This window comes from Chiloscyllium plagiosum, unplaced genomic scaffold (assembly GCF_037043375.1).
Source record: "Chiloscyllium plagiosum isolate Xiang-an unplaced genomic scaffold, Cpla_swu_hap1 HiC_scaffold_11, whole genome shotgun sequence".
NCBI classification, from domain to species: domain Eukaryota; kingdom Metazoa; phylum Chordata; class Chondrichthyes; order Orectolobiformes; family Hemiscylliidae; genus Chiloscyllium; species Chiloscyllium plagiosum.
The window spans coordinates 59,196,129-59,208,930 of NW_028270149.1; the positions used below are offsets into that span (position 1 = coordinate 59,196,129).

General features: G+C 39.2%; 1 protein-coding gene across 2 annotated transcripts in view; it reads right to left on the bottom strand.

The window, feature by feature from the left end:
• drp2 (dystrophin related protein 2) overlaps positions 1-12,802 on the bottom strand; it is a 518,740-nt gene that overhangs the window by 273,352 nt on the left and 232,586 nt on the right. Inside the window, exon 3 of one of the 2 annotated variants that reach the window (XM_087992120.1) lies at positions 6,066-6,158. The exons of the other annotated variant lie outside the window; for it this stretch is intronic. The gene's annotated coding sequence lies outside the window, so the exon portion shown is untranslated. The remainder of the gene's footprint in view (positions 1-6,065; positions 6,159-12,802) is intronic. 2 annotated transcript variants of the gene reach the window in all.

Below are 12,802 nucleotides of genomic sequence, written 5' to 3' on the forward strand. Positions count from 1 at the left end.
AAGCTCTTTCAGACTTTTAAAACAGATATGTTTTTAGCATCTCAGCAAAATCCATCTCCTTTATCTCCTAATTTAATTCCCTTGCATTGCTGAGCTCCATAATTTCAATTTGCCATGTCCTGCATTGATGGAGATTATGACAATGAATAAAATTTGCCAGTTCTGTCATTTTTCCTGCCAAACTGCAAATTTGGCAATAGTATATTCACCTTCCTCATCCAAGTTACTAATGTATTTAGTAAACAATTGTGGATCCAACATTCATCCCTGTGGCAGTCTCCTAGTTACAGGTCACCATCCTTAGAATACCCTCTTTATGCTACCTCTGTCTTCTATTAGTTAGCCAATCATACTTATCCTTGGCAGTCTGGATAACCACATCTGCTGGAAGTGCTACCTGTTAGAATGGCTTAAATGCTGGGTTTCAGAGCTTGAGCATTGACCAGAGACACAGCAATGCACCCAGACACTGACAGTAAGTGGATAACATGGTTTTAGATGAGGTCACTCTGCAGCTTAAGGAAGAAGGGATACAGGCAGGTTGTCAAGAAATCTCCAGAGTGCTTCCCATTCAGGAAAGTTTCTCTCTGTTGGAAATCTATGACAGTGATTGTTCCTCTGGGAAGTACAGCCACAGGCCAGCTGGACAAGCGGGAGGACAAAGATTGGAAATTAAGTAGTGGGAGGAGACTCTAAAGTGGGGAATACATATAGGCTGCAGATGTGACTCCAGGATGGTGCATTGCTCATTGGGCCAGGGATGTCACTCCATGGTTGCAAGGCATTCTGAAGGTGGAAGGGAAACAGTCAGAGATCACGGTTCACATAGATAGCAGTGCGATGGGTAGAAAGAGGGATGATATCCTGCAACATGAATTTAGGGAGCTAGACAGCTGATTGAAAAGCAGGTTGTGATCTCTGAATTACTCCCAGTGCCATGCGAGCACAGTAATAGTCAACAGAGTAAGTGAATGCATGGCTGAAGAGCTGGGTCCATTTCAGTGGAAGTTGATACCTATATAGGTTCAAAAGGTTGCACCTGAACTGGAAAGGGCCCAACATCCTTGCAAAGAGGAATAAGGTAGAGGGTGTTTTGCAAGTGCTTTTGTCAGAGGTTAAACTAATTTGGCAGGGTGATAGGATACAGTTTGATAATCAATAGGGGATGACGCACAGGCAAGTATAAAAAGCAAGCAAAGTCTTTCTGGAAGGCAGTGTTAAAGCATAATGGAACATGGCAAGATTGGATGGCATTTACCTTAATATGGGGAGTCTTGCAAGTAAGGTGGATTAGCAAATGGGAATAAGATATCATTGCTATGACTTGAGAGAGACAAACAGGTCTAGAAAGGGACCAATGCATAGAATCTTCAGTCGACATAGGGGGATTATAAAAGCAGAGGTGGTATCGAAATATTGATCGAGCGGTTAATTACTACAATAAGGAAGGATGATATTATGGAAGATTCCTCCAATGAGGCAATATGTGTAAAACACACTAAAACAAAAAAAGAGGGCAATCACATTGCAGGGAATGTAATGTGGACCCCAAACAGTCAGGGACAGATATAAGGTCAGATGTGAAGGTAAATCTCGAACAAATGTGAAAATTATGGTCTAGTAATAGGGGATTTCAATCTCCCCAGTATTAACTGGGATAGACAGTGTAAAAAAAGTTCATAGGTGTAAATTTTTAAAATTATTTTCCACAGACCTTTTTAAGCTAGCACATTGTAAGTCCTACAAGAGGGGGGCAATGTTGGACCTAAGTTTAGGTAATGAAGCCAGGCAAGTGATAGATGTGGCAGTAGCCATAACTCAGTCAGATTTAAGGTAGTTATAGAAAAGGACAAAGATGAACCTGAAGTGAAGGTTCCAAATTGTGGCAACACTGATGTTAATATGGTAAGACAAGATCTGGACATAATGGACTGTGAACAGATTGTTAAAAAGTCTACATTAGTAGAGTGGAAATCACTCAAAAACATGGGCAAAATGAAGGAAAATCAAAAAGGATTTTAGAAGGATATTAGGGGCAAGAAAAGAAAACCAGGAAAAAGTAGGGCCCATTCGGGATCAGAAGTAGCAATCTGTGTTTGGAGCTGAAGGATATAGGCAAGGTTTTAAATGAATACTTTCATCTGCACTCACTATAGAGAAGGACAATGTTGGGATAAAAAATTAAAGAGGGAGAATTTGATAGACTTAAACAAACTAACACTAAGAAAGGGGAGGTATTAGCGGTTTGAGCAGGTTTAAAAGTAGTTAAGTCCCCAGGCCAGGGTGACATGTATCCCAAACTGTTTTGGGAGGCAAAGGGGAAAATTGCAGAGACTTTGACATTAATTTTTAAATCCTCTCTGACTACAGGAGGAGTCCCAGAGGGGTGGAGGATAGCTAAAGATTCGAGGAAGGAGGTGAGGATAAACCAGGAAATTATAGGCCAGTCAGACCTATCAGAAATTATAGGCCAGTCAGACCAATCAGTATAAGGAAAACCATTAGGAAACTATTTAAGGCATAGAATTAATCCTTACATAGAGAAGCAAGGATTAATCAAGGCTAGTTGGCACAGCTTTGTCAGCGGGAAATCAAGACTAACAAATTTGATTAAACTTTTCAAGGAGGTGACTAGGTATGTACATGAGGATAGTGCAGTTTATTTAGCCTATATGGACTTCAGTAAGTCTTTGACAAGGGCTTGATATTCAAGAAAGTAACAGTCCATGGGATCCAGGACAATTTGGCAAATGAGAATAAAAATTGGCTTACCATCAGGAGGAAGCGAATGATGTTTGAAGTCTACATTTGCGATTGGAAGCCTGTGTATAGTTCATATTTGAGGTTGGGTTTTTTGCTGCTAGATCAGTAATGATCGAGGCATGAGAGTAGGAGGTATAATCGGTAAGTTTGTAGGTGACACAAAAATTGGTGGTGTGGTAAATAGAAGAAGGAAACTCCTAGACTATAGGATAATATAGATGGGCAGAACAGTGGTAAATGGAATTTAATCCTAAAAAGTCTGAGATGATGCATTTTGGAAGAGCTATCAAGGCAAAGGAATATACAATGAAAGGACCTTAGGAAGCAGAGAAAATGCAATGCATATCCATAGGCAGCAGGAAAGATTAGGAAGTCTTATTGGATACTTGCATTTATTAGTTGAGGCATTGGGTGCAACAACGAAGAGGTTATGACAGTGCTGAATATAATATTAATTAGGCCACAGCTGGAGTACTGTGTACAGTTGTGGTTGGCACACTGTAGAAAGGATATGATTGCAGGAGAGAGTGTACAGAGAAGAGTCATCAGAATGTTAACTGGGCAGGAGGAATTCATCTATGAAGAGGGTGTAGCCAGGTTAGGGGTGTTTTCCTGAGAACAAAGAAGGCCAACCCTAATTGAGATTCAAAAAATTATGAAGTATAAAGATAGAGTAGATATGAAGAAACCTTTCCACTTAGTAGAGGGACAATAACCAGAAGACACAGTTTTAAGGTAAGAAGCTGAAAATTCAGAAGGGATTTGAGGAAGAAAATAGAATTCATCACCAGAAAGAATGGTAGAGGCAGTAATGCTGACAACATTTAAGAAATATTTTAAGCAATTCTTGAAATGACGCAAGATACAATAGAAACAAATCCCCATTTGTTATTTAAAATAGATCACCATGAATACAGAATTATTTACAAGTTAATCTTTCAGACAAACAGGAAATCCATATGTCACTACATCAAAATTGAAAACTCAAAATTAATTAATATTAAAGTATATATAAACACCAAACTATATCTCGCATTTGTGACCAACATTTTTATACCACACACAATACACATTGCATGTGATTCACATGCAGGATGACATGATTACAAATGATTTAAACCTACACTCTACAAGTGCATGATTGATGCAATTATCCCATGAAGGGCCTCCTGCAGGGAACCTGCATTTTTAGACAGCAAATAGATACCGACTCTACTCAGACAGGGCATGATTGCAGCTACTTTGCATTCGTCGGTCACGTTCAGCAAGCACAAGATCATTGAAGGCAATATAGGTCACAATGGCCACTGTGAGTCCCACACATTGAACTTAATACTCCCATCTCTACTGAAACCAACATGGTCCCATTCACCACCTCAAACTATGGAAACATCTCTCATTTTTATCCCCCTGAACTCTGTTGGCACTGTTTGGTAATGCCCACCATCATGATGCACACTCCATCTTTCAAGGTTTTGGGAGTAGATTAGATTAGATTACTTACAGTGTGGCCATCTATAACACCCAGTATAATCCCATGTTCTTCCATGCATTTCTTACCTTATAGGTTGAATTTCCCTCCTTTCCTGTCCTCATCCCCTCTGTATCCCAGATTACTGCCTCCAATGTTGGTTCTCCCTACATTCCTACCACAACAATGTCCCCCTAACTCAATCCACTGAAACCCAGAACCGACCGTGGCCCATTTCCCAGACTATAGTCAGGTCAACGCCCAATCCTAACCACCCCAAGCAATCTCTGACTGTGCTCTGACTGTTCGTGGACTTACTGGCACTGCCCTTGACTGACTGCAGACTGACAACAGTTCCCCTTGACTTGAATGAGGACTATTCCCTTCAACTTTGAGACATGGCAATTTAGTTGACACACTTGCAGTGAGTTTGCTGCATAGGCTGCTGTCACATGTTGTAGGTGTGAGATTGACAAAATGCTAGCAAACAGCAACAAGTTCACCTGCTTAACTGATAACTGCTGACAGCCGTGACAAGCTGCTTGGTTTTGTGTCTGTACTAAACTATAAGACAAAACAGAAGTACTGCAAGCTTTTAAAGTGCAGAAGAGGGAAAAGTGCACTAGAAGGCAAATAAATGCAAGGCAAGGTAGAGATGCCTTGAGCATCGATGTAGGTGCAAAGTGAGTGAGCATTAATAGAGGAAGCAAGCAGTCCTTGTCCATCCATGATCCAGATGTGTATCCCTGTGCAGTATCCACTGGGACATGCTGATGCTCTCCACAATTCAGCATGGTAGTCAATAGCATTCTGTTAGTGAATTGGAAGTGTGCCATGATAATGTGACGAGACTGGCATATGTCTGATGCTAGTGTCCATGGACATAGGTTCGTGTGCTCACTGTCGATGCAGTGGGCTCTGAGACGTTGCTGCCAGGTGTCCACGGTAGAGGTCTGGTGGAATAGGTGATGAGCTGGAGTTACCAGGTACCCACTCTGACTTCCACTGGGAATTCCTGATGTTTAGTTTTTTAACCGGTGTGTGGTGGGATGGGAAACTGCATATTAATAAGGCAAGATTAAGTCATAATTGTAGTGATAATGTGCATAATCCCTGATAATATGGCTCTGTACACTCACTAGTGAGAATCTCATTGTGAAGTTTTGGATTTGGCTGGGATATAAGATCTTTCACTCGCAACATCAAGACCATATCCCACATCATTCAGGGCTTGGGGACATTTTGCCCTATGACTCCATGATGCTATAATCTGAATCATAGTTCACAATCAAAAGAAAATCTGACATATGTAATATTGGTTAAACTTTATAACCCAATTATTTCTTTATTATTTTGTTAATATTGATAGAACATTTTTTTCTCTGTTCTTTGGCAGAAGGTTATACCTTTCATTAATTCAGTCAATAAGTGGAAGTCTTGTAGCTTGGGCAATGACATCCTCAGAGTTACATGCAAAGAATAATGATGCAGAGGCTATGATCACTTCTGACGTTCACTTCAGGATCCTGCTGGGAGTAGGGAATCTTAGTGCAATCGTTCAATCAAATTTCAAATCATGAAACTGAAGACTTTAATTTCTTTTCTCTCTCATTAAATGAGATATTTATGGGGAATGAAAACACTGCTTTTTTTTTGCAAGATAGAAGCATATTCTCTTGGGCTGACTTGAAAGCAAGTACAGCTTACTTAGTTATCTCTTAAGTAATGAACATTTCTTTTTCTTCCTCCACTAGTCCTTCAGGTGACATTGTGGTAATGAAGAAGAAACACATTTAATATACAAAGAACTATAAGTAACAGTAACACTAACCACAGGAGGGCAGACACAGTATGGAATTGCTGACTGAAAGGTTGTGAGGTTCTGCCTTTGATTTCCCTCTTGCTTTTAGTATTCCTGCAGGAGCTAAAGAGACAGAGGAATTTTAGTTTAGTGTATAGTTCCAGTGGTCTTATTAAACCTTTAGATTTTTGGCAATTAAGTATACTTATTGTCCCATTTTGGTTCTCTGTGTAGACATATTGCCTCTTTATTAAATTCTTAAAATCCAGCATATAATTCAATATTTAGCAGTTTTGTAAATTAGCAAAAGAATCCACAGTGGACTCTGTTGTGGTAACAAAGCACTTTGCAGAAACACTACCTTATACACGTATTTTGCTTTCTAATTTGTATAATTCCTGCCTTATTCTTTCTCAATGCCTCACACTTTATCTGCACTGTTTGTGTACTTAGCAAAGGTTTGTCATTTTTTCTATCACATCATGCCAGAAAAACCTTTTTGTAAAGCTTTTTGATTATAAAATGGTGTGCCCAAATTTTTGATATTGCATTAAGTGAAGAAAATCCTGTTGCAAAATAAAATATAAACTAAGCATGATCAAAAAAAGTCCTATGGATTACTGTTCTTAATTTTTCAAATAATTAATTTCTCCTTAGTTGTCAGACAAATTCACTCAACAAGCTATTTTAATTTTATACCTCTTGCTTCTTTAACACAGACAATCATACTGTGAGAATTAATCTTCTAATTCTGTTCATCTAATGTGGTACTTTTTTGCAATTTCCAATCTCTCATAATTTGTGCTATGCTCATCATTTTTAATGATTGGACTCTGTTGCATTGTCTGTAAAGACTCCCAAATAATAAATGATTTCCCATAATGTTACTAAAATTTGCTGTGCATGAGATTAGGCCCTACCTCAATCTTATTCTAGACCTGAACTAGTACCTACACTTAATAGGAGAGTGAAGCAGGAGAAATTAGACTATAAATGTATACTCAGTTCTCTGCTTTTGTCCAAAATATAATACCAGTCACTACATGTGCCAAAATGTATGTCTCCTCACATACAATGGCCCTCTGACTTTTGGAGGAAACAGTAACCCTGATTGGAATACTGATGGGATGAATGAGGAGTCATTATCTATTTTTGTCTTGATTGTACAATGATCACACTGTTAGTATATGGGAACATAAAAAAAAGGAGTGAAAGCAGGCCATTCAGCCCTTCAAGCCTCTTCTGAAATCTGCACAGTTCTGGATATCTTCTCCCTTTGTTCCTCCTTCCTGCATTCCCCTATGCCTTAATTCCATTAATATTTAAAAGTCCATTGATCTTTGTCTTGAATATATTCAACAACTGAGCATTCACAGCTCTCTCGGATAAAATTTTCCAAAGGCTACAAAGTTCTGCAGCCCTTTAAGTGAAGAAAATTCTTCTTATCTTAGTCCTAAATGGCTAATTATTGTTAGCAATGTGACAGCAAGAACTAGTGGCTCATTAATAAGCCATTAATCAGCTTTTCATTAAAAATTGTGACATTAGAAGATATGTAAAAGAGAATAAATGTGAAATTTGCATCCTTCATGGGGTTGTATTGAGGCCAAACCAAATTTTAACATAGGGACTAATTGTGCAAGAGTCATTTATGATTGCATGAGGTATCTGTCTTTCAAGAAAGTCGAACAGCTGAATATGCTGGAAGGTCATTACATGTTCGTTGTTCTGTCCTTTGACACTTTTTTTCAACCACTCGACAAAAAATGCAGGAGTAAAAATAAGTGAATGTTCTTATGAAGGATGCAGCCTTATCAATGGGTGGTCATTAGTGTAAGTCTGGCAATGTGGATTTGGCTCTACTGGAAGTTAGGATCACTTGATTTGCATTTTCATGCATTGTAGGAATTATGAAGTAAAGAGGGAATTGTGTACGACCCAAGACTAGAAGGATTTGGTTAGTTCTAGTGATATGCAAGTAGGCCAGTGGACCAATTTGCAATGGTCCTGCTGCCAGCCTCACGAGACACATGCAGCATACTCTATTCACTATACGTTCAATAATATGACAGTTCTTTGTACTAATGTTAATAATTGGTAGAAAATGCAGCATGTTCTGTTCTGCTCATATATGCAATGAAGCTTGTCTACAAGTGTTGCGCCTAAATTGTGAACTCTAATTTTCTCTTTACTGCCAATGTGCGTGAAGAATCACTGATTTAAATATCATCACACACAACTTCCTCAGCATCAATCTCATTAATGTATAATTGCCTGTTGTTTCAGTGATCTGAAACATGAGCAAAACACTTCTCAGCTCAACTATGAGATCGTAGACTTAACAATTTGTCCACAATTCTCATTATCACTGTCAGACAGTGACATTGCAAGAGAATTAAGGATTTCTTGGCTGTCTGGCACCTGACATTTGGACAATCCCCATTAAGGCTCAACCTTTCAATACATTCTGTTGGGGAAATCTTCAAAAAATCTTAGTCAGCATCCAAATGGAAACTTCTGGCATACTGATACTGCCGCCTGCCACATCAGTGCACAGCAGCTCTTGTATGTTACAGAATATTCAGTTCAGTTTTTAGCACATGTTGAAACAGCATCTTTAATGTTGGATTAAATGTAGAATTTTCCTAAACACTATGCATCAATGTAGTGAACTTAGCCTGCTCCCTGTTTTTGCCATTAAGGAGAACATCTCCACTGTGGTAAAAATATGGAAAAAAAGACAGAAACCCAAGTCCAACTCATTGAACCAACATTTCTAGTATTCTTGGGGATGGACTGTAAGTTGTATATTCGAGGTTCCCACAGGCAGTAGGCCATTTAAGTGGCCAGTTGGCTCCACTGAAACTGGACTTTGGAGTCCTTGAAGTTTGAAACCCAGCATGTGAAGGTTAGACGAGGTAAGAGAAGTGTATTTCTTGTGGATAGCTTGGGTATCCTTTTGAAGAGCCAGAATACCCCTGTGAAAATGGTCCTAGGACATCGTACGGGTGTCAGTCGGGGATAGTTTGCAGGATGGGAGGAGGGGTTAGGTGCTCCTTGGGACTATTAACTGTGGAGAGCTTTTCTCATAAAAAGGTGCTTAAAACTCTTGGAACTGTGCAACCTATCAAGACCTGCCAATAAGTGTCAATAAATACTAAAGTGTGTATTTATGAATGCACTTTTGTCGGTAGAAATTCTGCAATATAGGCTTTTAATATTTTTTCTCCAATGTGAATGTATATTGTGAATACTTAATGATTTGGTATGGAAGGTGAAAAGGAGAAAGGGTGGAAGTAGGAGGTTGGCCTAGGGTTATGAAGATAGGTAGAGGGCATTAGCTTGCACGATGGGACATGGCATCATGGAAAGGAAGAGATGGAAGGAAAGAGATGTGTGGAGTGGTATCAAGAGTATTGCTTAGTTCTTTTCCCCTTTGGAGAGGTTAGGTATCTCTTTAAATTTGATCTTGGAATACCCTTGATAAAGGTAAGAAATCCTTTTAGGGAGGTAAGGCATGCTTTGGGATTGTGAACAGATATGCATATGCATGAGAGGTGCATAAATCAGTTGGAACTGGAAAATGTATGAAGGAACTGTAAAAAATAAGTGCAAATTTAAAAAGAACACTGCTAAGTTTATCAAAGTGTCTGTTCACATAGTATCATTATAGCAATTGTGTTGTCTAACTGATTGCCCAAAATATAATTTTTACATTGGGATGTATACCAAATGTTTGTTGAGATAAGCCATTAAATAGTAATGGTGACACCATTAGTGCAGGCTTTTTCCCAATAGTGACTTCATCAGAGACATGTCAGCATGCCTCCTGGATATGAGGTGAATTGGCATGAAGAAAGAAGGGCAAAAAGTGATTACAGGTATTGGGTGGTTTAACTTGACGTAGGAGATTTTTCCTACCTCTGCTCAACTGACCCAGTAACAAAAATTGAGCCTTGGAGCAGACAATATGGCTACATTTTATATTGGAATCATACTCTGGCACAACTTGGTCCATGAATAGACAGTACCCATGATTTGAGATACCAAGAAGGCTTAGATTCTTAATGCACTTCCTACTGTGAAACTTGGGTCATATAAATAGTGACAGTCCCAATGTGGTCACCTGGCTTTACTGAGTTAATTGTTCACAATCTGTGAACTGGCAGTACTGTCATTTTCCATAATGCTGCTTGGGCCAGGAAGGGGGTTTAAATCAATCCATGCCTCCTGCTCCTGATTGCAACCCAGTAGGTTAGAGATTGAATGCAATTTTGCTTCTATAGCCTCTGTCCTATTTGGCATGAAGGTAATGTCACACAACATGATGGGAATGCGTTTTTATTATAAGGACATGACTTCATCTCCACAAAGACTGTGCAATGGCAATTCCTGCTCATACTGTCTTGAACAGACCTGTCTGTATTAGATAGATTGCTGTCGATTATATTAATTAGATTTTTCCCTCTTGTTGGCTTCCTGTCCACCTGCACAGACTTAGTCTAGCAGCTGTCTCTTCTAGGACTCAACCAATTTGGTCAATGGTGATGCTACTGAACCACTCTTGGTGATGGACATTGATGTCGTGAACACAGAGTACATTCTGTGCTCTTGCTAACATCAGTGCTTTGTCCAATACATGTTCAGCGTGGGAAATTTGGATTCATTACCAAAGGATGGGAATGGGAATGCATAGGGGGTAACCAACAGAAGGTTTCCTTTCTGATGTTTGATCTGTTCCACATCACTTCATGGGGTCCAGGGTCCAGGTTGTATATCACAATGCTACCATCTCTTGGGAAAAGGGATACCAAAATGGTGGTATGGTATCTGGGACTTTATCTGGAAGGTATGAATCCATGAATATGGATAGGTCAAGATTTTGCTTCTCTGATCGGTGAAAGTGCTCTCCCAATTTTAGCCTCCGTTGACTTCGAATTTGCAACAACACAGGCAGTGTATATATGAGATTCATGTTGTCAAACCAAGTTGTTAAGAAAACCCTTGTAGTGCAGGTAGGAGTATGACTGGGCTGCGAAAACCTGTGGATTCCAGCTGGTTGGAGAGGGTTAAAACCATTTCCATAGCCCTTCTGTTACTGTCACAATTTACCTTCTAATTTTCATCTCATCACCTCCAATTCTTATTTTAGTTTCTGCTGAAATAACTATTCTGAGACTTCCAGTCTCATTACTTTTTCATTTCCTAGTTTCTTCTGTGCCAACTTTATCAATTTATGGGATTCATTAAAGCCACTATGCTGACAATGATCAATCAATGATATATTCTCTGAGATTCATAATAGTTTAATAATGGCCCAGTAGCTCACATTGAGGATAGTTCTAAATGAAATCAATGTAAAGGAGCTTTGCATAGTGAGAAGATTTCCTCACAGGGATATTACCAAAATGTAACAGGAACCTGCTGATTGTCTTTGATTCTTTCAGTGGGAGGAAAAATTGGTACTGCCTTGTAGAATATCAATGAATGACAGCACTGGGCTGGTTTAGGCCTCACTCGCTGGCTTCACCATCATGCCCTTCAGTTCCAAATCTTACTTACAAATTTGTTACAAAGTATGGAAAGTCAGAGGAAGAGCAAATGTGCACAGTGCTTCCTCATTTAGGACTTAATGCTTTGTGGTTCTTAATCTGCAGGGTTAAAGTAGGGAGAACATCTCAAAGAAGGAGGGAACCTATGATTTTTTACAAATCAGGGTATCATTATGTCACCAGGACCCAGGTCACATTTTAACAAGTGAAATCTTAGTGGGGAATCCATTGTTTTTGACTAAGATTGCAGATTGGCAGTAGGACAAAGAACTCCTCCAGGCCATAAAAGGAAAGTTGTAGGTTTTTCTTCCGCAAGACACTCTTACCAAATTACACTATTCACACCCACAATTCCCCTCCAGACCACCACCAGCACCACATCCATCACTTTCATGTCAAAAGCCGCTTGACTTTTGCTTTTGTACAGCTGCTCTGCTCCTGCAACCTGCCAGGAATGGGTAGAAAGTGAATCAGTAGAATTTAAAGGAGTTAAAATACCAGGGTCTGAAATGCAAACCAGTGATTGCACTTATTTATTACCCCTCCCCTACTTAAAACTGCTCCATAGAGTCACAGACTCATACAGCACAGAAACAGATCCTGCAGTCTAACCAGTCCATGCCATTCATTATCCCAAACTAAACTAGCCTCACCTGTTGCTCCAGGCCTGTATCCCTCCAAACCTTTCCTAATCATATATCTATCCAAATGTTTTTTTAAATGTTATAATTGTACCCACATCCACCATTTTCTTAGGAGGTTCATTCTACACACGAAATACCCTCTGTATAAACAATTTGTCTCTTATGTCTTTTTTAAATCTCTCTTCTCTCACCTTAATAATGTTCCTCCTACACTTGAAATTCCCCACGTTGAAACTCACTCCAACCTTTCAGTTCTGTATAAATTATCAAAGGGGCTAAACAAGAAAGTGGGAGAAAAGGAGTGAGAACATTGCAATGTATTAATTTAATTCTTTGTCGAAACCAAGTGGATAAATAACAAATTATTTTAGTCTTCTTGGTAAAGGGGTCTTGCCATACATTAGCACACATTGAATTATCCAATATTCTCCCAACTAACTCTGCTTTTCAGATTTGCAGCTCTGGTTCTATCATCCCCATGATGCGTCAGTTTGACGTTACAGAATATGAATTTGCATCCAAATCATATGGTATTTTATTTTCCAAGTTTGTATTCTAAAATTGTGGCTAG